At 34.4% G+C, this 26,492-nt stretch overlaps 1 protein-coding gene across 3 annotated transcripts in view; it reads right to left on the reverse strand.

Moving 5' to 3' along the window:
* Nucleotides 1-26,492, reverse strand: part of NAALADL2 (N-acetylated alpha-linked acidic dipeptidase like 2) — a 1,285,146-nt gene that overhangs the window by 1,183,905 nt on the left and 74,749 nt on the right. For all 3 annotated transcript variants that reach the window (XM_058556330.1, XM_058556331.1, XM_058556328.1), the window contains exon 2: nt 18,829-18,891. The gene's annotated coding sequence lies outside the window, so the exon portion shown is untranslated. The remainder of the gene's footprint in view (nt 1-18,828; nt 18,892-26,492) is intronic.

The raw sequence follows: 26,492 nt of genomic DNA on the forward strand, positions 1-26,492 counted from the left end.
TGATATTATCTAGCATATCCAGCTGTTTGAGAAGTAAACTGAGATTTGGAAAGATAAAAGTGATTTGCTCAAAGATATAATGTGCTAATGGTAGAGATGGAACTTGGATTTCAGGAAGATTCCCACCTTCTCAGAACTGATAAAAGGCTCACCGTGCCTTAACTGTTTGTATAAATAATATAGTTTATGCTGAACACCTACACCTGCTTGCTTTTTTTCTAGGAATCTGTAATTTTGGTACATGCCAGACAGAGGGTGCCTACATGACCACCCCCCAATAAAAACCCTGGGTGCTGCGTCTCTATGAAGCTTCATTGGTTGGCAACATTTCACACTTGTCACAACTCATTGCTAGAGGAATCGAGCGCTTCTTGTGACCCTCCTGAGAGAGGACTTTGGGAGCTTGTGCCTGGGTTCTGCCAGATATTGCATCATGCACCTTTTCCTTTGGCTGTTAATAGATTATAGCCATGACTATATGTTGAGTCTCGTGAGTCCTCCTAGCAAATCATCAAACCTAGGGGTGATATTGGGGTCCTCCTCACAAAGAGACATTTAAAAAAGAAATACAAAAATGGTTCATTTTTTTATGTACTAGTTCCCCCCCCCACCAGCGGTGCAGGCTCCTCCAGACTCCTACCTCATGATGTTAGAAGCCAGCTAGTGACCAGATGAAAATGTTTTTCCATAAGCAAATGGGACAAATAAGAAGAAATTCATGGCATATTTACTGAAAATGGAATGAAGTACCTCTTAAAAGATTCTACTACAATAAAAAATTTACAGTGTGAAAAAAACAAATCAAGAAAGTGACGCCCAGAGTTTAAAAAGATACGTCACATTTTAACATAGAAATTTTACTTATGATGTTATTCAAACACAAGAATAGCATAACAGACCCTTAAGATATTTTTAAAAATTTCAAGAGTTATTACATGAGATGAAACTCCTGAAAAAAACAGTTAAATTTCTTATATTCACAATGGTAATATTCATAGCAGTCTAAACATAAAGTTGCATTTTTCAAAAGTCAATACACAAGGTTTATGTTGCTTATAGGCATATGATTTCATGTAGGTCAATGATTAAGAAAATTGAGTTTCTGTCAGGGGGATAAAAAGGCCAAAAAAAAAATGCAATTTGTAACATGTTTTGAACATCATTAATATTTTAACAAATACAAAAATGTATGGCTGCAAAGGTTCTTATAATGTAATTACAGATGTTATAGAATCAAAATATATTTCTGTAAAAATGCACTATAAATTTATAATCTGTGAAAATTATTCAATTTATGGATCTTTTCTTTCAAAGACTCATACTGTAAAAAAGTGAGCTTCACAGATATCATGCTCTCATTAATATAAATTATTTCTTGAGAAAAAAATTACACTTTTCTATAGTGATTTCTTATATATTAAAAAGGACAACTGTCAGATTTGAAAGTCAGATCAATATTTTCTAAAATTGCTTCTTTTTTTAAACCAAGAGAATGCATTCTTTTTTACTTAAGAAACAGGAAAATATTATTTATAATGAAAAGGAACAAGCAAAACAAAAAAGAATGTTATCTATTTTTCTAATAATATTAAATATTCAAATAAATGTTAATACTGAACTATAAGGAAAAAGAATGCAATTGTGATACATACTTGGCAATTGTGATACCTACTTGTTAAAGATGAGAGGAAATTCAGCATTGGTCTCCTAAAATATTCAGAATCTTTTATTTTTTTATTTTTTGGTGAGGAAGATTGTCCCTGAGCTAACATCTGTGTCAGTCTTCCTCTATTTTTGTATGTGGGACACCACCACAGCATGGCTTGATGAACAGTGTGTAGGTCCATGCCCGGTATCTGAACCCACGAACCCTAGGCCGCCGAAGCAGAGGGTGCAAACTTAACCACTACGCCACCTAGCCAACCCCTAGAATCCTTTTTTTATATAAGGATTAAAAATAACAATAGAGAGAAAACTCATGTAGGTGGTGAATTATTCCACTGGGACCTTTAACCTCAATTGCTACAGATTCCTTTTCCTGACACTAAACTGAAATTGCTCACAATTACTTAGGGAATGCAATCACCTATCACCTTAAATTTGTATTATATTTAGAGAAAATCTTATTTAACTACAGTTACCTGATTACAGAGAAGTTAAACCATTAGAATGAAAGTGTGATATAAGAAAGAGAAAAAAGTTATGTAAACAGTCTAGGAACCTGCAATGGCTTGGGCTTAAATAAGACAAGGCAAGAATTTCTTCTGGTTCCGTTTTTTGCCTCTTGAGCGTCTTCATCAATCATCAAAATCAATCTCTTCCTCAAGAAATCTCCTATTCAACCATACTAATTATACTATTCAATCACAGTGTAGCTCCCTATTTTTTTTTTTTTTTTAAAGAAAGGCAGTATGCTTACTGGTTAAGATAATAAGCTTTAAAGCCATGGATACTTACCTTCAAATTCTGTCTCTAAGGCTCAGGATAATCATTGTAGTTTCTAGATTATAGGTGATGTTAAATAAGATAATGCTTATAAAACACTTAGCTGATAATAATTCTCATAGCAGCAGTCATTGTAGTATTAAAGGGTAGAGCAGAATAAATTCTACTTGGGGCGCTGGCCTGGCGGCGCAAGTGGTTAAGTGCTCGCGCTCAGCTGTGGGGGCCCGGGGTTCGCCGGTTCGGATCCCGGGTGCGCACCAACGCACCGCTTGTCAAGCCACCTGTGGCGGCGTCCCATATAAAGTGGAGGAAGATGGACACAGATGTTAGCCCAGGGCCAGTCTTCCTCAGCCAAAACAGGAGGATTGGCAGATGTTAGCTCAGGGCTGATCTTCCTCACAAAAAAAAAAAAAGAAAGAATAAATTCTACTTGGAACAAGAGGTCTTATACCTATGTATCTATACACAGACATATATAGATATAGAACTAGATTTACAGATATAGATATATGAAATCAAACCATTACAGTACCGGATGGAAAAATACATATATATACATATACACAGTCAGAGAAGATGAGGCTTCTCTAAGCAAGATACCAAAAGCAAATAATATACAGGAAAATATTGATATGACTACATAAAAATAAATTTTTGAATTACAAAAAGCAGCATAAATATAGGAGTATAGATTGGTACAATCTTTTTGGAGAAAAAAATGCAACAATACTTTAAACACCCTTGTACATGTCCTTGGCTTTCTCAATACCACTCTTAAGAAGTTATTCTAAATAATAATACATAATGTGCTCAGAGATGCTGTTGAAAAGAAGTTTTGTGGTGTTTTAATTAAAAGGCAAAAAGAGAGAGAGAGAGAAAGAGAGAAAGAAAGCAAGAAAAAGAAGGAAGGAAGGAAGGAAGAGAACGCTACCATGTTCAACAATACGTTAGATAAATAAATTGTAGTACAATTTATCTACAGTATATCTATTAAATTGCAGCGATCAAATTATATTGTGAAGCATATTTAATATCCAAAGATTTTCATAATATATTAACTAAAAGAGAAAAACCATGGAAGATATGACACCGTTTTATTTATAGATAGAGAGAAAGGCTAAATAAGCATAATGGGTTGCAAAAGAACGTGATTATTTTTTATTTCTTCTTCTTTTTCTAGAGAAAATATAAATATTTTTAAAAGATATTTGTAAAATATAATGTGGTGGTTACATGTAATTACTTGCAAAATTATTGTAATTTTTGTAAAATTATTATATATATTATATAGTATATATAGAACATAATATATATTATATTATACACAATTACTATATACAATTTTACATTATATATTATACTATGTACAATTATTGTAAAATTTCATGAACTATGTCAGTTTGGATTTTTTTTAAGCACAGAGATTTCTACTTTATGTGTAAAATATAGCATGGAGAACATTATTAGTTAAACTAAAATGAACAAATTTAGTGAACAGTTTTTATTGTATTTAAGAACAGAGAATTACCCAACACTCCTCTGAGTGCAATATCTTTAAACGTAAAACAAAAAATCACTCATTACTGAAAAGAATGTACCTGGAAAGCCCAGATTGCTCGTTTCCTAAATTAATCACAAGAAATGGAAAATGAATCTAATTCCAAACCACATACACTCAAATTTTTCAGGAACAGAGGAAAGCAACGGAAGAATTTATCTTTTTCTTAATGTGTTACTTAAAGTAGTATGGAGCTAAGTGTCCTAAATGAAGACAAATACATCAAATTTAAGGATATTATTAAAACTCATTAAATCTAATTCCCATCTAAACATAAGTGGAATGAATTAAGACACAGAACTAAGTTTTCCATTTTCTAAACTTAATGAATACATAAGCATTTCTATTACCTTTTAAGAACAAAAATGGAGTTTTTCACAGCTTTAGATTCTAAGAAAACTATGGTTTTCTTCCACATAAATCATAACATCTTTTAGGAATTACCAAATACATATACAATCTAGATTTGTTTTGTTTTGTTTTCTTCTACGTCCCATCACACTTGTCTTATGTTTCCAATTATTATAACTCTTAGCATATCGCACCTTCCATTACGGTCATGTAAATGCATTTTTGTCTCCCCCGACCAAGTTTTAAAATCTATAAAGGCAAGGAAATTGCTTTGTTTATGTTTGTATTTCTAACAACATCTACTCTAAACATAACACTTACTCAGTAAGTGCTGAATAAAATAGAATTTAGGTCACTCATGTAAAACCTGTACTTAGAGGATGCAAAATTCTGCTATTTACTAACAGTGTCACCTTCAGCAAAACACAACCTCTCGGGACCTCAGGTTCATAGTCTGTAACATATGTATCGTAGCTACCCACTCTATCCCCATGGATGCCTAAGTAAATTAAATCTTGTGAAAACACTAGTGAATTACAAAACACTGTATAATTACAAGGAATTACCCACCGCTAACAGCCCATACATTATTGATTTTTAGTAAAAATTAATACTTGGCTCTGCTAGGAATTTATTCATCTATCTATTTATCTACTTAAAAGTTTTAGGCCAAATAAATATGTTTGTCATCCAGAAGGTGAAGTTAGTAATACTAATAAGAAATTGATATTTTATAGTACAAGAACAGAGACTTTGAAATTAGAAGATTAGTTTCATATTTTTACTTCATCAATTTACTAGCCACATCAGCTAACCTCCATGAGTGTTAGCTTCCTCAGTTGTTTATAAGGGATGCTAAGAATAATAACATGTCTCTTGGAGTTTTAGGAGAAATTAAATACGTTGTATATGAAAGTGATCCAGCAACTAGAAGCCATTATACAAAATTTGGCATTATTGTTAGTTTTTACATAGTTAATTACTGTAGATTATTAGTAATCATAATAGCCTTCACTAATATAGTGACTACTATGTGAAAGGCACTAGAATGTTTTATGTATATTTTCATTAATCTTCAAAACAACTATAAAAGATCAGTATTATTGTTCTCATTTTACATAGCAAAAAACTAAGCTTCAAAACATTTAAGAAAATGGTCCAATTATACAGAATGAAGCAGTGGCAGAATTTGAACCCAAGACAATGGATGCCAAGCCTATGTTTTTCTCACCAGATCAGACTTTCAAAATATAGTTAGTTCAGGCATCTGCCACAGAATGTCAGTAATATAGCTCCTGGAAATTAGACAGGAAAAAGCTGAGTAGTTTTTTCCCAATATTTCCTATTTCCAAATAGGAAATATTAGTAGGTGTTACACATTAACCCCAATACGCAATAAATTTCATAAAACACATTAAAACTCTAAGGGCAAACTATCACATTAGGATATAAATTGCTTAAAACATTGCTTCCTAACTTACCAAGCGATTAACACAGCAGTCAGCAAACAGCTGAGTTGAATGCAGGAACATGGCCTCTAAGCATCAGCCACACCCAAGATGCACATCACTTTTGTTGATACACGTGTTTTGTGAAGAGGCTTCACCTAATTCTGATATTCTAATAACTATACCCAGTCCTTTCTCGAACACCATTTTATTAAAAAATCATGTGTTAAGATAAATAAATATAAATTTTTCCTATATAAACATTGGCTGGAAAATGTATTTGGGGATTATGTAAAAGTCTTCAACGCCTGGGAATACATTAGCCATGCACTAATGATACATCAACCTAGGAGATGTTTTTATAAGGTGCACCTTATACGTCATACGTAAGTACAAAAAGTTGGTGTCATTAAATAATGTACCAATAGAAAACTGAATGAACTTATTTCTGTTTAAAGTCAAGGGCAGACTGAAAACATTTAGGCTGATATTTTGTCAAAAATGAAGAAAGTATGTAATGTTTAGAATACACATACGCTATGGAATCCTTTATTATTCAAGTCGTGGTTTTTACAGGCATTCCAAAGTTAATAGATAAAAATATAGAGAACTAAACAACATTCATTTTATCACATACATTCTATGATTATTTAAAATGCTGTAAAGTATGTATTGGATTCTCTGCTTATTTAAGAGAAAAAAAGTGAATGTCTGCCCCAGAAAGATAAACAACATAGTACAATTTCCTTTTTGCAACAAAATGCTTAATTGGACACATTGTAAGAATACTTGAAACACTTCTTATACCTCACAATTAAAGACTTTGTTGAATCTCTGCCTTTATCCTGGATAACACAGATCAATGGTCTAAAAATAAAAACTTTCAGTGTTTTCAATTGTCTTCTTTACATAAACTAAATTTCGTTTAAATTATCCTGTTTTCCCTTCACATGCTAAAAAAAAAAAAAAAAAAAGAGGAAAAATCACCTGCTTAACAAAGGGGGAGAAGTGCTTTAGCCAACAAGAAAACAAGTCAGTGGCTTTAATCTAATCCTTTCTTTTAACTGTAGTGTAAGATGAGACTATTAGAAAACTTTTTTTCTTTGATATTGTAAAAAAACTAAACCTGGGGGCAGATTCAGAACTTCGAGAAGTAAGATCACCAAATGGGAAAATAGAGTCACATGTAGCATTGGGGTCCAGGAGAAACCAAAGTATGTGACAATTTAGAGGCAGATAGGGAGCTGCAATTCAGAAAGCCATACCCACAGCAGTGAGGCCACTTATTTGGTCCGTCTCATTTCAGTGGATGAAAACGCGAAGTCATCTAAGTCAAACCTAAAATATTAAAATTAAAAGCATCCTTCCAAAATTGTAAACTAACAAATATGATAATTAATTATGAATTCAGTTAAACCAAACATAAGATTCTTTAACCTATTGGGGGGGATTAGAAAAATCTGTGTTGTTTAATTTACCATATTTCATGAATGAAGCTGAGCTAAAGATGTTCCTTGCCTCTAACCTTAAGTACTATTTTTACATTGCTGCTTAATAGCAATCTGCCAAAATTTCATTATATTCCTATAAAATACCAGCAAATATGTTCTATAATTCTGTTTTTAATAGAGTGAGCAAGGCTTTAGCTCGTGGATACTTAATAAATGTTTGCACAGGGATTACAGAAAAAAATACACATTTCAATCTCTCTTGAATATTCAAAAACACAGTATCTACTGCCTGCCCCTTACAAGAATTAATTATTTGATTTGGCCAAATTATCTGTGCTTTGAATTTAAAAATATATAGGTTTTAAAATATTCATTCAAAAAAATTCTATCATTAAAATTGTGTCCACAGAACTTGTAATGCTGCTTACATAATTTCTATTCTAGAAGAAGTCAGTATAGCTGAAATTCATAAAAGTGTAAGTAATATCTAGATCAAACTCATTTTGCTCCATTTCAACATCATAGATGCATTAATTCTTATTTCCTAAAGATTTTTACAGATAGTGCAAAGACGGCCCAGGTGTTTAAAATCACTGTAATTAGTAATCAAATTACATAAAATAACTGTTTACCTAGAAAAATGTCTAGAAGCTAGACCAGTATTAATTACAGGTAATCAGGATGATTTTTCCCCTTACTTTTTATTCGTAAGACCCAATTATACACCTATAACCTTTCTCATATATAACATTTGTCACTAGGAAACCTTTAATAGATTTTTACAAAATATTTCAGAAACCAGTTCCAATTTGTGTATGAATCACATTTAAAGTTGCACTGTAAATAAAAATGCACAATAAATATAAAATGTACATTAGTGACTTAAATAAATCATATTTATGACAATCCAATGATGAGTGTTTAAGGTATAGAAAATGGGAGAATGGAGCTAGGGAACAGAAGAAAAGTGGCAATAAAGATGACAGGAGTCAGCATCTTTCCCTAAATTAGGAAATTCTTAATAACAATCCAGTGCAGAAAAGATCCCAATTCTGTCCCATGAGCACTATTCCCAGATGCTGATCTGAAGGCAGGGAAGAACAAAAGAACTCTTTGCTTCACTTACTCTCAACAGCAAAGAGACTAGAGAGAGTTTTTCTGTTTTCCTTTAAGTGTGTTTAAAGACTACACACTTTTCTTCTAATTAAAGTAATACATAGTTATTTCAGGAAATCTAGAAATTAGAGAATAGCATCAATGAGAAAATTTAAATTAGCTATAATTCACGAATCTAGAGACAAATACTATTTGCAGTTTGGTATACTTTCTTCCAGTCTTTTTTCTATGCATATGTACATGAATTTTAACCTACTTTGTATGGTACTATAAGTACAATTCGGCATTTTATTTTTTCACTTAATGCACCAGACATTTCTGTATAGTATTTTAAGTACCCTTTAGAAACATCATGTTTAAGAGCTACATAATACTCCATCATATGGCTTCACCATAATTTATTTAAAAGTTCTCCCATTGCAGGAATTTAGGTTGTTTCTAATTTTATGTTTGCATATTTAATAACGAACATCATAATTTTGAAAATTTATCTGTAGTTTTATCTACACCTCTGACTTCCTTCTGTAGGAGAGATTTCTAAAATCAGATGTCTAGGTCAGAGGTATCAACTTTTTAAAGGCTATTGATATATATTACCAAATTGCTTTCTCAAAAGATTGTACATATTTTTATTTGATTCCAGTTTATGAAGTTAATTGCAGTTTATGAAAGTGGCTCCTTTTCCACTTCTAACTTTATACTTCAAGGATGTTGTGACATCAGCAAAGTACAAACTGGTGAGGCATTTTTAATTCCTTTGTAATTTACTAATCCAACATTTAGTTTAAGTGCTATAAACTGAAAGCCTTCAGAGAGCATTTCAAAATGTATTTACACTTGTTAAGTTACCTTTAATCTGCAATTTAAAGAGCTGTGACTATCTTCACCAAATTTAGACATACTGCCACCTGATCAGAAGGGAAGCTCCAGAAGGGAAAACATAAAATTAAATGATGATATCTTAGAAAGAGTGTGAGATTTTGAGTCATTTAGACCTGAAGGAAAAATAGAGTATTGCACCCATGAGATATGTAACCTTGGAAAATTACTTAACTCCATTTGACTCTGTTTCTTCCACTAAAATGGGAGAAATATCTACTTTGCTGGGTTGTTATAAAACTTACAAGGATAGATAGATAGATAGATAGATAGATAGATAGATAGATAGATAGATAGATAGATAGAAAGAAGGTACTGAAATGCATATGTGTGTGTAAATGTATATATACATATATATCATCAGGTACTGAAAATGAGAAGGCTTGATTATCACCATTCTATGGTGAAGCTCCAGAAAACAAATCCCACCTAAAGATATAGTTATCAGCTTTTACTGTTTCATTCTTAAAATAGGCATTTAAGGATTATTAAATATGTGAAGAATGCTGCCAACATGAAAGAAAGAGAGTAAAACAAACAGAAGAGGGTACCAGGAGGAAAGAGGCTATGTGGAGTGAGAAAGACTTCTACAAAATGTAATTAATATAGTGTACCATAAAACAAGAACAGGATAGCATAAAATAGGAACAATCACAGAATAAAGAGGTCCTAAAAATTAGGAAAATAATAATAAAAGATAAAATCAAGGAAACCACCAGAAAGAAAAAGAAATGGGAAGTAACATGAAAAAATATCAGAGATTTAATCCAAGATACTCAGCATTTTTTCCAATAGGAGTTGCAGAAATAAAGAGAGAAATCAGAGGAAAGAAAATCACAATAATAAAAATAACTATAACAATAACAACAAGAAAATTACCAGCTTGAAAAGGCACAGATGCCCGTCAAGAGATCACAAAATTTCCTGAGAAAAGAAGCACCAACCATCAGAACGGCCTCTGGCTTCTCAACAGAAATACTACAAGATAATAGAGGCTCAAAATTCTGAGAAGAAGCTGCCTCTGCGTATCCAAACCATCAATCAAGCATGAGGGGAGAATAAAGACATTTAAAGCTTGTAAGAAGTCAAAAAAACTTTCCTAGAAACCCTTTCTTAGAAAGCCACAGGAGGCAGAAATAAGACGCAGGTAACACAGGATCCTAATACAAAAAAGCAGGGAAGAAAAGTTCCAGGATGGCAGTTGTGGCAGGCCTAGAAACAACAGTTAAAATCGATGCAGGAGGATGGAGGGATACAACTGGAACATCTCCAGGCCAAAAACAAAAACAAAATTTAAGGTAGCTAATAGATTATTTTATGAGTCTCAGCTGAATCCATTCCCTGCCTTATTCTCAGCCTTCCTCTCTCTCCCCATCAAGCTGAAGAGGAGTTTATTTTGTTGGTTTTTCAGAACACTTTTCCTAGTTTCTTTCGGGTTCTTTTGTTTTTCTCATTTCCTAAGGAGAGGACTAAGTTCATTACTTGGGCCTTTGTCTTTAATAATAAAGGCATTAAAGGCCACGCTTTTCTGAGAACAACAACAAAAACAACAAAATAATAATTTTAAAATATTATTGATAGCCATTTAATAGATCTGTTATAGAACAACTGGGAACAAATAGCAACAGATATATAGAAAACTAAGCAAACAAAAAAGGAAAGTGTCAATTCCAGGAAAAATGTTTAAAAATATATGAGAAAGAAAAAAATCATAATATATGTCTTGATTCAGAAGTAAAAATATCACCTAGTTATTATAAATGTAAAAACAATTAATTTAATGAACAACTGTGATATAACTTTGTAATTAAAATGAAGAAAGGATATTTTGGATAGCTGTGGGAGATCATAAAAATAATTCTCAACCAACAAAACAAGAAGTCAATGGATAATATCAACAATTTATAAATCAAGAAATAAATATATAAGCATAAAGCTATCAGAAGAAAAAATTAGAACAGTTGAAAATGGTTGACTCTTAGGAGCAGGACTGGGGAGAGATATTAGAAGTTCATTTTTTTCATTTTAAGCCTATATGATTTTTAAGCTATGTTTAGATAATACTTATGTAAAATGATAATTTTTAAAAATAACTAGTAAACCCCCCCTAAAATTTTGTTCTTTTAGAAGGGAAACAGAAAGAGAGGACAGAAAAAAGAGCTAAGGAAGGGAGAGGGAGAGAGAAAGAATGAGGTAAAAGCAAAGGAGAAACTATGTAGAGAATAGTCTATGAAGCATCTTAGAAAGTAGCTTTCTTAAAATGTTTTTCATTAAATGCGAAAGAGGTAATCAAAGTAATTTAACCTGATTGCTAATTACTGTCTCTGGAATGTGTTGTTGTACTATATTTGTAAATAAGAAATAAGTATCAATAAAATATAGCCTAATTACTTCTGCTGTATTTCTTCATTCACTCCCCCCATCACCACCCTAGTTCAGCCTGCTCCTCTTGCACAAAGATGTCCACAACTCCCTCCCAGCCAACCATCCTGCCTCTAATCCCAGCTCAGATTCCTTTCACAGAAGATCCTGTCTTCATAACGGCACTCGCGGCTCAAGAACTTACAACAGTCCATTGCCTAGGTTTAAAGCACTCTGTCTGGCTTTAAAGGCCCTGACTCTACCCACTTCTCCTCACATCTAATAACTTCCCAGGACAAATCCTCTGTTCCAGTCACTAAAGTCTCCTTCTTGCACTGCCATTCTCCCTGACATTACCTGCTAAATAAGTACCTTTATGGTTCATGCTGTTGGGTTACCCCAGAAAGGTTTCTATTTATCCCTCTCATCTACCCAAATTCTCCCCATCTGTCATAGTCCAGCTCAAGCCATATTACCTCTAAAATGCCTTCTTTGAAAAGTCCACAGCACACAGATTTAACCCTTCTCTAATGACTCTCACAAACACTGTCTTCACCTCATAATTAGCATCAATTTATGCTCCCTTTCTCTAATTTTGTATTATTTTTCATCGCCTACTTTGTTCTCCTATAATTGTTACCAGTTCTGTAGCAGGAAACATACCGAACTTCTCTACATTCCATAATAATTAAAATCATAAATGGAGCCCAGTAATGCTTTCTGATTGTTTAAAAAAAAAATTCATAACATCCAGTGCATTTTCATGCACATGTCACATACTCAGGATATGTTGAATGGTTGATTGATTAACCCACTTTAAATTTACTAAATAAACATATTGTACTTATACAGCTTTCAAATCCCTTGACTATTTACCTTCATGTTATTTAATCATCACTTTTTGTCTATCTGACCTGAATCTGTGCTTTAGCACATATTAAGCTATGTTATCACACATTCCAATTTTCTAATTTAGAAGAATATAAATCAGTAGGTAAAAATTTTACAAAAGATCATTCAGATATATGGTGATCAAAATAATCTGTTACCAGAATTCGTCATTAAATTCTCTTCATAATTTTTAATTTACTTCCTTCCCAATTAAAATTAAATGGATTTAAAAATAAATGGAATGTGGAGCATGGTATAACAGGTCTTGAGAGGAAGGAGCCTCTGAAAAGTTTTTTTGTGTAGGAGAGGAAGAACTATTCCTCTACCCTCTAGGTCGTCCAGCTGGGCTAGGAATTAAGTTGCTGTGAGACAGAATCACAGGAGAAAATCAAACAAACTTGTATACATGAGAGAAATCCAGGAAATCTGAGTAACTCGCCAAAATGGTGGAAGCCACTACCTCAAATACCATTGTCAGCTAAAGACAAAGGAGAATGTTGGAGGTAGTGGTTTGGAACTTCAAAGGAGAGGAAGGCAATTTATATGGAGACAGAAAAGCAAATGTTTGATAAACAAATGTTTGCCATGCCTTGCAAAGACAGTGAGAGAAGGAGAAGACTTTGATTAAAAAGCCCTTGTTAGGTTCCTCCCTGTCTATCACACGTAGTTCATATTATACTACAGTTATCTTATGGTATTAGATCCTTCCTGGAACAAGCTTTCTATCTTAAATTCTTTTAGGCAGTTAGCAGGAAGGTCAAAGTTTCTTTCAGAGTCTTTTGTTCTTAAAAATAATCAAGCCAGGGGCCGGCCCTGTGGCCCAAGTGGTTAAGTTCACGTGCTCCACTGCTGGAGGCCCAGGGTTCGCCGGTTCGGATCCCGGGCGCGCACCGACGCACCACTTGTCAGGCCATGCTGTGGCGGCGTCCCATATAAAGTGGAGGAAGAGGGGCATGGATGTTAGCCTAGGGCCAGTCTTCCTCAGCAAAAAGAGGAGGACTGGCAGATGTTAGCTCAGGGCCGATCTTCCTCACAGAAAAAAAAATAATAATAATAATAATCAAGCCAAAGAGACACATTTTGGGGTGGCAAATTCTGATGCCCTACATTTGAAATTCATGTTACATGTGTTAAAAAACTAAATAAATAAATAAATAAGAGGCTGGAAATGAAGTCATTTTGTGCCCATGACAGCAAAACCAAGATTTAATTATGTTTTCAGCCCCTTCCAGAAATGCGACCATTAAACAGTTCATCTGAAATTTCCTGACTAGCACTACTGAGGTAATCTGCATGATAAAACCCCTGCCATTCCCCTCCCCACAAAAGAAGATGTCCTGGCCTGAAACAATCCTTTCTTTTCTTTTGCTAATACCTTCTTGCCCCACCCTCCTTCTGCCTATAAAATCCTTCCATTTTGTACAACTCCTTGGGGTGCCCTTCTACTTGCTAGATGGGATGCTTCCTGATTCATGAATCATTTGATAAAGCCAATTAGATCTTCAAATTTACTCGGTTGGACTTTGGTTTTCAAGGCCTGAATTTTAATATTTTAGGAATAAATATTGAATGAGTTTGGAGTTAAAAAAGAGTGATATGGTAAGAGGAAGAAATTTCAGAAAAGCTTTGGTGCTACTGTGTGCAAAACCTTACTTCCAGTAGGACAAATATGTTTCCCAAACAGAAATTGTGTTATTCCAGTTTGGAGGGATGTTTTATTTTAATTCTCCCCTCCTATCTCTATATGGCAAAAGGTATATAGATGGGCCACAGCTACTAAGAGAAGAAAATTCTATCAAATTTTCTATAGAAAAATTCAAAATACCTATCATTAAGAAAACCCACATGTAAAGTCCCTAGTCTCCAGACAACAAGTTGTCATGAGCCACACTGCACTGCCGGGAAAAGGCTTTGTCCTAATGCAAAAGAACTGCCTTTGTCTCAGCCTGGAAATTTGCATAGCTACATTAAAGAAAAAGAGAAGCCAAATTGGGCACGTTAGCATGAACAGACATTCAATAAACGGTAATAGAATGGAGTAGGTTTACACCCCTTTGTCAAGACAATTAAAAACAATTAAAGTTTTCCTGTCAACAAGCCAGCTTCTAATGTTGTGTGTAAAATTCACAAGAGGTCTTCCTGCTAGTAGTCTACTTGACTACCGTATCTTTCATAGAAAATTGTTTCGTTTTGTCCCACTTGCTCTGCAAGTTTTTTAACAATGGCCTTTGGTAACTTACGGAAAAAATTTGGCACCAAGAAATTGTTAAAATGTACATTAAGGCTGCCTGCCAAGGTAACGGTATAGAACAGGTGCTGTCCGAGTCAGAAGGTGGAAGCAAAAGAAGGAAACGGACAGATGGAATAAGCATAGGAAATGACCCCGAAACAAGGCAGCCTGCGCCTCATACTGTGACCACCACCTGGCCTAGCCAGAAGTCGTCCCTCCACCACTGGTCCAGCTTGCAGTTGTTTACACATCCCACTGGCAGGCCTTGCCACATCGTCGGCCTTTTTTTTTTTTAATTTCTTTCTCTTACTAGAAGAAATTCTATTTTGTGACCTTTGATTCACTTCTCTACTCCAGATACATAAGGAGTTAGTAGTTTTTCTGATTGTTTGAGCTCTTATTTTACAGTAAGGGAAATAATCATTTTTGTCATTTATTAAAAATTCCTGTTTGTCGTTAAAGATGTTATATATATGATAAGGTGTTATGGATTTTGAGCTTATTTCTTTGGGCTTTTTTCTACATTAAAGGAAGTAATCAAATTTTTATTTTACTCACTAGAAATTCATACTTGCTCTTAAAGACATAGGGTTTTGTTTTTGCTAAAAACAAATTTTAGAGGGATTTTGAGGACATTTAGAATGCCTTTGTGGTTCAACTTTGATCTTTTCAGTTGTCAGTATATGTCACCTGGACCAGCTCTAGACTAGAGGCAGGGCTGCTAAACAGGGATAAGATACCCAGTTTAGATCAAGTGTTGACCTTGGAGGTGTGGGGAAGCAAGTTCCTACACTAAACGTTCCTCAAGTTCCTAACGTGAAGTTCCTTAGTACTCAGTGTGACTACCTGTTATGGAACCCTAGGCTATCAACCGTAGGGGAGGGAAAAAAAAATCTTTTTCCCCCTCTACCCATCTTAGCTTCATTGGCTGGGGCCCTGTAAATTAGACTGCAAAAAGACAGATTAACAATAGAAAAACAAACAGAAAATCATTGACATGTGTATTGAGCACACAAAGAAGCACTCAGAGATGAGTAACTAAGGAGTGGTTAGAATTTGGGGTCTATATACCTAAGTTACTGGGAGAAGCTGGTGGGGAAGGGCTTACAGAAAAGCAAATGACTTTTTGGAAAGATAAAAGGGCCCTTAGGAGAAAAGATGATATGATATGATAGTCTTCTAACACTGTCTTTTTGGGTGTTGTGAGAAGATTAGAGTTGCTTTGCAGAAGGGAATTTAATGACATTTCAGTTCTTTTGGGAGGCTCTGCTTTTAGTCAGATAAGGGATTTCAGGAACTCAAATGTGATCAGCTCAAAATAATTCATATGCCAAAGAACATAAGGGGTGGCACATCCTGTTCCCCTTCACAGCATCCCCCAGTTCTATTGTTCTCCTTTCTGCCTCTTTTCTACTCTTTCATTAGGCTTTGTTTTAATGTGGCTATTCTTAACCTGTATTTTGACTGATGGCAAGCCAGATAAATGTCCATTATTCCAAAACATTAGGCAGCATTTCTTCGAGAACTGCTTCTTCTTCACTTTGCAAAATGTTAACATTACCCTATGAACAACACGTTACTCTAAGGTTGACAGGTTCTGTGTGCAATTTGTCATCCTTGTTCATATTTTCTTTATTGCTTAAATATTCTATGTAGTTAGGTTTTATATTTTTAAAAGTTATTTTCATTTTGGAAAAAAAATATTTTAAATGTCCTACCAAAATTATTGGGTTTATTGAAACTACCAGTTTATGTCTGTTTATCCTTAGGCCACTAAAAAGACATGAGCTGACATCCTACTCTCTACAGCCTTGAGTGAGTGTTCACAGTCTTTCTAGCATTTCACGTGGCCACGCCAAAAATCATTCACAGAAATGCTCCACTGGTCTCAAGGACAATCTGGTAGCAAGGTGACCATAAGACAGCACATTTTAAAGGAATAACACTAGAAAAGCTGGTCAAAGGAAAGTCTTTAGAATGGAGAACTTTATAATGGTAAGAAGTATAGAATCCACTTTTAAAACTGAACCCAAAGTGCCCACACTATTCAGTAATATATGCTAGTAAAGTAATTCTGTTATTTGTGAATCACCATATGTTTTAAAGACTCCTAATTAAATTATTTTTTCTTATAAAACAAGAGAAATTTATCTTCTTGATACATTATCTTATAATACAGGATTAATTTATTGATAGTTATTTCATCTTCCTTTCTCATTACAAAAGAAAGTTTTTATAATGTACTTTGACTATATATTTTCTACAGTTAAAACAAATAAATAAAAATTGGATATATTGGTTATTTCTTCTTTCACTAAAAATTATTTTCTTCACTTTCAGTTTCCTCTAAATCTTTTTTAAGTTGTTTAGAGAGAATTTATTGACATTTAATTATTTATAAATTGACACATTGTTTTTTATTTTAAAAATTGCATTTCATAATGATTTTCTTTGATGGAGCCTCTTCTTATGAATCTAAAAGTAAATAAGAGATATGGAAAGAAATGTTGGCATTAGTGAAAACTGATCAGGGAAAGAAGAGTATATGGCCATGAGTAGTCAGTCTTTGGGGAGAGTCTCTATTGGGTCAACCTATCCATTTTCCAGAGTTTTATATTCAATTCTGTCATCCCAGACCATGAATATTGAGAGCCTCGGATGTTCAAAGTACTGCAATAGGTTTGAGGAAAACAAGGTGATTGGCCCAGGTCCTTGCTCACAAAGACCTTATGTTCTAGGAAATATATTCTGTTTACATAGGTGTGAAGGAGGAAGAATGGCTTGCCTTCCTGGTTGTTATATACAGTAAGCTGGCACTGTGGAATCTGACCAGCCTGATTTGAAGATGTCCAATATCACATGAAGTCTTTCCAGTTTAACTGCTACTGTTCACAAATATATCTGAATTCACAAATATGGCTCGTGAGAACATTCGTGATCTGCCCCTTCCTTAATTCTTTAGCCATATCTCCCTATCTTAAACACTATACTTCAGACATCATAAACTACTTTGCAACGAAAATTTAGTATTCTTCCACCTTCCGCTTCCACATCACTCCCTGAGCATCCATCCCTGACCTGGCTTAGATGCTTATTTCATTTCTCATGTTGTACCCCATGCTTATCCCTGTTGTTTTCACTCATCACACTATGTTGTACTTTCCTGTTTTCTTGACTGACTGCCACTAGACTGTAAGCTCTTGAGAAGTAGATACATATTCTTCACCATCATGTCCTCAATGTTAAAGTAGCTGGCATTTCATAAGTGCTTAATAAATATTTGTGGAATAAATGAGTAAATTGCTTCAACTTCTATTTTCCAAAAGAAACAGAATATTGCTAATTGGTCCATTCCAGGATCTTTCAAGTATAAAGCTAAATAATCCCAACTGATAGCACGATCTATAACTAATTATACTGATTAAAGTCTGTTAAAGTACAATTATATGAAGATTTATTTTCCTTTAATTTAATGTTCATAATAAAAAAACAACTGCGAGCAATTTCTAATTAGTTGCTTTTTTTCCAAATCCATATTAACTTAGGATTCAAGTACCACTGTAATACATTTATATAAGGTAATTTATATAATTGCTTAGCACAGTACACGTCTCAGAGTAAGTCCTCAATAATGTTAGCATGATGGCAGTAATGCTGGTAGACTAGTTTATGGTGACGGCAATAATGAATGTGTATCAATGATGTTGTATATAAATTATATGAAAAACATATATTCAAGATATAAAGAAAGAGTGATAAAAATTTAGACATCTATTTCAAAATATAGGAAAATCATAGCCATATATCATCTTTACAAGTAATATTGTTATTAGAAATCAACAGTTATTAGATTAAGCATGATAACAAACCATTGTATTGGGGAAGAGAACATGCAATGTAATTGCATAATTTTACAATGCTTTGTAATGCATAGAATAATTCTTCCCAATGTCCAAAAATATAAGCAAACAATATTGACATCTGAATGCTGACAAAAACAGCAGTTACAGAGAGAAAGACGGGAAAAAGGTTTTATATTCTCTAGCTGCTCAAACAGTTTTACAAATACTTATAAAATATCACCAATAGAGGGCTTACCTGGGGTCAAATGAAAGAGGCCTTAAACCATCAAAAGCTATTTCCAATGTCCAGCTGGGAGATCTAAAACAGAGAGTAACAAAGACAGTTTGTGACAAAGCTGACACACAGTATTCTGGAAGGAATGAAATCAATTGTGACATTTTTCATTTATTTGTAAATGCCTCTTTGGCAGTACACTCACTCAAAACGACAGATGCTTCTTACAGAATAGGGGAGGTGATGGTAAAATAGAGGAATCCTGACAGTTGCTTTAATGAAATTCTGCATTATGGCTACTCAAACATTTTCCTTCAACAAGAAGCTTGCCCTTCATTTTCAGTATCATAACTCAGTAATTTGGAAAATGTTATCTCTGTGAAAAACTCAACCAGCCAGTTCTTAATAGCCATTGCCCAGTTTATTTTCCTTTTCTCTTTCAATTAGAAGAAAACATTCTAAAGCATGTATATAAATAAATGTCAGCCACACAGACCAATTACTTCTCTTTATTAAAAGAGTACTGTTTTCACTCAAAACAGCAATATGGAGTGTGACTGAACAATTCAAGACACACTCTCCAGCAACTCAATATTTGTGTGGAAATATCAGGGAGCAACAATTTAAGCTACATCTTAAGAGGCTATAATTTCTATATTTAAAGTTCCTAAGAAAAAGGAAAGTACTGGCAAGGTAGTTTCACTAGTCTTCATAATTTGAGCAACTCTAAAGATTCCTCTTCATTTACTCATTCAATTGTTCTTGGATTATATGCTAAGTGCCTGGTGCAGTCGCAAAGCAACTGGCATGAACCTACTTCTGAAAAAAAAAAAATTTAGGGGCCAGACTGGTGGCCTAGTGGTTAAGTTCGCGTGCTCCACTTCAGCAGCCCAGGATTCGCGGGTTCAGATCCCGGGCACAGACCTACACACTGCTCATCAAGCCATGCTGTGGAGGTGCCCCACATACAAAATAGAGGAAGATTGGCACAGATGTTAGCTCAGGGCCAATCTTCCCCACCAAAAAAAAAAAAAGTAAATTATAATATGCAGGGAAATTGCAATTCAACCCAGGGCCTAGCCCAGCACCTATGACCTATTAGTCAACCAACAGGTATTTGTTGAACTGGTAAGCTGCATAAAACCAAATCTCTACGCACAGCAAAATAAAAAGAAAATGCATTTTGGCATTATATACGCCAGTGCAACCTGTGGTATCATGGGTTCCAATTCTAGACCCCAGAGAAATGAACTAATTAAGAGACCTTGTAGAAGTAACAAACTCACTGGGTTCCAATGTCCTTACCTATAAAGAAGAGTTCGTAATATTTACTACACGTGATTGTTGTAACAATTAAATAAATGTTGGGGCAGGAATAAAGCACCCAGCACAGTTCCTGGTACATAGTGAGTTGTCAGTAAGTGGTAGCTATTAGAATTATGAAATTTTACTTTGACCAAAACAAGTGACATCTTTCTCAAATACAATAAGAACAAAAGTAGCAACAATAAGTAGAACGAGGGAACCCGGCCGTCAGGAGACTATAAGAACCTTAGTTCTCTCTCTTCCACTGACAGCCTCTTTGCAACTCAGTTCTCTCATCACAAAAATGGGACTAACACTCCTACTTTTACGTCAACCCCCAATTCACCTTGGCTATGAAGGCTGTTTGAGTACTTTATCCAAATCTCGTACATTCTTGCAACATGTCCGGTGAATATGGCAAAGAGCACCATTTCAGGTTGTCAGAATAACTGTAGTCTGAGATTTTGTATTGATAGTTTTACCCTGCTCATCAGTGGTTAATTTTCAGGTAATGTTCAGTAGAGCTAAAAAACTGTTTGAGTAGCTAAATGTGTGCAGACTCAGGAAGGTTTTTGACTCCTTATTCCATCTTCAGTTTACCCAGAGCAGTGGTTCTCAAACTTAGCTATACATTAAAATCACTGGGAGAATTTTTTTTTAATGCTAATATCTATGTGCAACCCAGATCAATCAAATCAAAATATTTTTTAAAAGCTTCCCAGGTGATTCTAATGTGCAGCCAAGGTTTAGAACCACTGGCCTAGAGTCAAATACTATGGTTCTCCGATATACACTGTGGGCTTCCTACCCAAATAATTTTTTTCTCTTCTTTGCTAGGCAGAGCCCTGATTCATCTTAGGTGTCCATCATTTTTCCCAAGCAACTCTGGACAGGATGGCTTACGCCCAGGTTCAGGACGATCCTGATTCGGCTCTGCAAGTCATCATGATGCCATTTCTTTTGCCAGGCATTGATTTAAGGGTATATATGTTATCCATATCTAGCCAATAAGATGGAAGGAAAGGTGTTCTGGAAGCTTCCAGCAAAATTTCCACCCTCCTAACAAAATGCTTTTTCTCTTGCTCTGTGTATGGATATGATGCCTAGACTGATCTTGTGGTCATGGAGAAAGTTAGTCTGAGGACAAAGCTAACATCTTGAGGATGGCAGAGCAGAAGGACAGAGAGAAATAGAATCTGTAATAATGTCATTCAGCTGCTGAATTAATTTGTCCCACTTCTGGAATTGTCATGTGAAATAAATTCAAATAGCATCAAAGCACTTTGAACTTACATAGCATCTCAGACAATATTAAACAAACAAAAAAAAGTATATCCCAAGCCTAAGTTTAGGTTAAAAATTTCCTTGTTTATATTTTTAAATATTTTGTGAACTAAACCAACTGGTGAAAAAGTCTCAATTTTTCTTACAAACTAAATAATGTCTTAGTTTTATTTAAATGGCTTTATAGCACTTATTTTTACTAAGAAATATTGTGTAATATATAGTAGACATAAGAAATTTAATAGCAGCTCCTGTCATTTAATAGCAGATCCTGTTCTAATTATTTTATATACACAATGTATAATATTAAAATACATTTTTCTATAGCACATATATATATAAATACATCATGTGTTTGTTTTAATTGTTGCCAACCATATGGTGCTGAAAGTGGAGGAAATGATTTTTTAAATATCCAACCACAACAATCACAAGATTTCCTATTAACCTTTTTCTTTTAATTGATTCTATATATAGCTTGCATTTCTTGCAAGTAGCATGTCTTAGTATCAAATGTCCAGATTATAATTTTGGTTCCAAAATGTCCTCTTTTTCCTAAAGCTGTAATTTTCTGATCCAGAGAATACTAGGGATACTTTGGAATGACGCTTTACTGTCAACCACACAGCTGGAATGAGATTAAAAGGGATTTGTTCCAAGATCTATTATGGAGTTTTAAAGTGGCATACACTGTAATCACCACACTCTAATATGATGCTTTAAATCTGGTTACTTCCAGACTCTGTAAGTTCCTTTGTGTTGCTTTTCCCTCTCTCCATCCTATCTGCAATTTCTTTATTATTTATTCAACAATATGAAAAAAAAAAAAATCACCAGAATGTTTGTGGAGAAGGGGAAAACTAGACAACCCTTGGCAGATGAGATTTGCCAGACAGAGAAGAGAGCATCATGTATTAGGACTTTTAGCTTTTGGAAGCCAGCAGAGATGATCTGATAGGAGGACAGAAAGGGGGCTGGTGAAGGGCTCCATGATGTGATCTCGTCCCATATAACTCACACAACTTCAATTAATTTATAAAGTTATAACTGTCATGGCGTACATAATTTGATGGATTACTTGCAAAAGCCAATAAGGGATCCAGTTTGGTGCAGGACCAAGTGAGTGTAAAGGCTGAAACTAAGTGGATTCAATGAAGAAAGAAAAGAGTGCTGGAAAAAAGAAGGGCAGAAATTCTGAGAACATTCCCTCCTCCAAATTCAATCAGGGTACAAATCAGGCGCTCAAGCCAATTTTCCCTCAGTGTAGTTTGGGAAACTTCAGTGTACATTTTTGTCTCACTCACTATTCTATGAGCTCCTGAGAACGATGCTGTTTTTTACTCTTTGAATCACAACAGAACTCTGTAAATGATTGAATTTGATTCAGGTGGGACAGCTCCTCCAAAAAGGGTCTTTGTCCCTACTACTCCCAAATTTAGGCAACCTCTATACACAATTTTACTTTTCTACTCAAAATATTAGTAAGAATGACCTCTCAATAGTGCTGAGAACTTGGCAGATCTGAAAATCTCATGGGTGAGTTTGGTTTGGGGTCATCTCTGTATCTCTGAATCACTTACTGCTTTGCAGAGGGCCTAGGATAGCATCCCACTCCTCAAGCCCTGCTCATAACACAGTTCCTGACAACCACTACTAGTTAATAAGACTAAGAAAAGTTCAAAAAGTGTAGTATGTTTTCTCAAACTTCATCTGGAGCTCCAAGTTCCATTTCTGGTATCTTTTCTACTCGGGAAAAGATGGGAACTTCTGAAGTCATAGTAATGAATCTGCACACTCTAAAAAGTTATAGGCGCTCATGTCTGTTTTCAGTCTTCCTCATCCAAAGACCAGGACCTGACATCATCTCTACACCTCCCACAGTCTGAACAGGGACTTTCATCAAGTAGAGGCTTAATAAATGTGTGGTGCATTGAACTAAGTTATAAATGAAGTACCTATTGTTTACTCTGTTTTTATTTATACTGTAACTATCCTTAGATAATTATTTCATCCACATTTTGGGGCATTAAAGTACAACCATTAGTCAGATATTTTATTTCAGAAGTATAAAATCAACATTGTTTTAAAAAGTTCTATAAATTTTTAAGAAGAATTTAATATTTTGAAGTTTATTTCTGGAGGCAAGCTCTTATGTCTTGTGAGTCTCACTTTATTCATAGAAATATATGAGATGTCTTAAGAACCATTGGTATTTCAATTGTAAATATTAATGAAAGTTGCATTACAATGCAGACAGGTAATCCTGAGGCCCAGCTGAGCAATAATGATTAACAACACACTCTAGAGGGAGTATAAATTTTAATAATATCACTCATAAAATCCATGTTTCAAAGGTTACAAAACAGAATCAAGTTTACCAAAAAGTAAATAAATCATTTTGCTTTGGGGTTTCTTCTTTCATCTCTGATTTTTAAACAACCAGCATCATCTCTCCAGAGTAGGTAAACTATAGTTACCTGCAAATGAACTACAGGAAGTTCTGAAATCCTTACAAAGAACTAATTCTCACTGGATTCTGCTCCTAGTAAATTCCACTCCCAGTGTTTATTCAAATTTACTTTTAAAAAGAGAAAGAGACTTTAGGGAGGTGGCCTTTACGTGGATTTTATTTGGTGATGATAATGATGGTGCACGATGCCTCTTCACAAGATTACAGGGGCTAGAGGGTAATCCCACTCTCACTCTAGCACTGATGAGAGCTTTATTTGAGCGCTGATCTCAATTCTGGACTCCAAACTAAGACACAACTAAAAGAATCCAAAAAATATGCAGAGAGTCATGGAAATAACGACTAAAAAGGCTAGAATTAAATGAGCAAAAGTGAAAGAAAATGTGATGAAAATCAGTGAAGAATGCTGAGGAGAAACACTCCACACATACAAACACAAGGCCAAATATACGGAAACATCAATAAATAGGTTTATTTTTAATGACTCTAATGGGAACTAACTAGATGATATTCATGATAGCTTATTTGTTTAAATGTTTTTTTATACCCATAATTTATGTCTTCTTTTCAAGTCATATGAACTATATAAGTCAATGTGGTTTACCTCAATAAATTGCTTAAACAAATTAGCTAATAGTTTCACAAAATGATGTGATCATACAATACTCAAGCCAGTTGTCCCGTTCAATATTTTAATAGTCACATTTCCTATTCTCTATAAGGACCTTCTTACATTGCAGCATTGTAAGCATGCTATGGGAGTTTATAACCTAAATGAAAATGAAAAACCTAAATGACATGCATGAAACAGTAGCCACTTTTAATCAATACTACTGATGCTCTTAGTAAAATCTAGTAGGGAGAGAAATCTTCCCTGCGCAGAGAATGTATGCAACATCAAGTTGAAATAAACTCTCATGTGTGTATTTAGATCTGTCCACTTCAGGGATTGGCCAATTTTTTTCTGCAAAGGTTCAGATAGTAAATATTTTCAACTTTGCTGGCCATATGGTCTCTGTTGCAACTATTGAGCTTTGCTGTTGCAAGGTGAAGCAGCTATAGGCGATATGTAGACAAATGAGCATGGCTGAGTGTGTTCCAATAAAACTTTATTTATGAAAAACCTTGAAGGCCAGATTTGGCCTGGGGGCATAACCTGACAAATCCTAGGTCTAGTTTATCATTTTGAGAAGTGACGCATCCCATTTTCAATATGAAATAGAAAGCAAGAAAGGGATTGAGGCCAGGTGGAATTTTCATAGACATACCCTCTGAAATCCCAGAACATCAGAAACACCTTTATTTGAATATAATTTTAAGAAAATGTGATGAATGTTTTTATTGGCTACTGTTTTATATTATTCATGCAAATTCCTCCCTCCATTAGGACAGATTCTTTAGAAGCCACCAACTAGGAAAACCTCTTCCTAAGTTTTCTGTCATAGGATTTCCTTGGCAATTGAGATAGCTTTGACAAAACAGTCTACACATCAAATTTTGACAATTAAAAACTTAATTATATTTTAAAAATAAAAATAAAAGACCTTTTTCTATCACTCAGATGTGCCCCAATTTTCTACCTCTTTCCTAGAAATCCAAATATTTCACTACATCAGAAAATTGAACAGACCAAAGTTATTATTAAATAAGTACAAGTACCCTTAAGCATCATGACAACTTCCTCCTTTCACTCCACACTGCATCATGTGATATATCACAACACATTCAAAATTCTGAACAGAAAATGTTAGTAACTGTAATATAGCTCTCAACTATTTCAGTGATAAACCACTAATAAAAATTTCAGTGTTACAAAATGAAATTGGTAAGCATTAGCTAGCTATTTAAAAATTCAATTTAAAGACTTACTTCCTCTCTAATATTGTTTTCTATAGATGTTATACAAGTGATCATGATCCAGTTATCACAAATAATAACAATAGCTAATAAATATTGATTAATCATTATATGCCAGGCAATATGTCGTGTTATACATTTATTAAATCATTTAATATTCAAAGCAATGTATAATGCACGTACTATTATTACTTTCATTATATAATGATGAAGAAACTGTGCCACAGAGAGGTTATATAGCTTGTCCAAAGTCACATGGCTACTAAGTAGCAAAACTAGGATTTGAAAGCAGGAGTTCTAGGCTCCAAATGCTAATGAGGTCAAGGCCATGATTCAGTGTCTGCATAGGAATGCTAGTCTACTGGAACAGCCAGTATGCCCTACACTCTGTCTGGAAAATGTCACCACTGGCAAAGAGGATGATGAAACAACAGCTGGAGGTGAATGCTGAGAAGTACAAGACAAAAGTGGTAGATGATGAGAGAGAGGGAAGCTCCTGAAAGTTTATACCTGAGAGTCCCAAAGTCAATTATCCAACAAATGCTACAGGTCAGTAATCCTCCTTATAGACATGGCAAACACATTTATTTCAGGCTTTGGAATCAGATCAGCATATTTAAATCCTAACTAAGTTTTTTGATCACTTACTTAAAATTTATGAAACTCAGACTCCTCGTATAAAATGAGGATAAGAATCAAGATTCTTTTTCAGGGATGTTATGCGGATTAAACAAGGTCATGATGGCCTGCTACATAGGTGGTGCCCCCA

The sequence above is a fragment of the Diceros bicornis genome, chromosome 15, assembly GCF_020826845.1.
Source record: "Diceros bicornis minor isolate mBicDic1 chromosome 15, mDicBic1.mat.cur, whole genome shotgun sequence".
Lineage (NCBI taxonomy): Eukaryota > Metazoa > Chordata > Mammalia > Perissodactyla > Rhinocerotidae > Diceros > Diceros bicornis.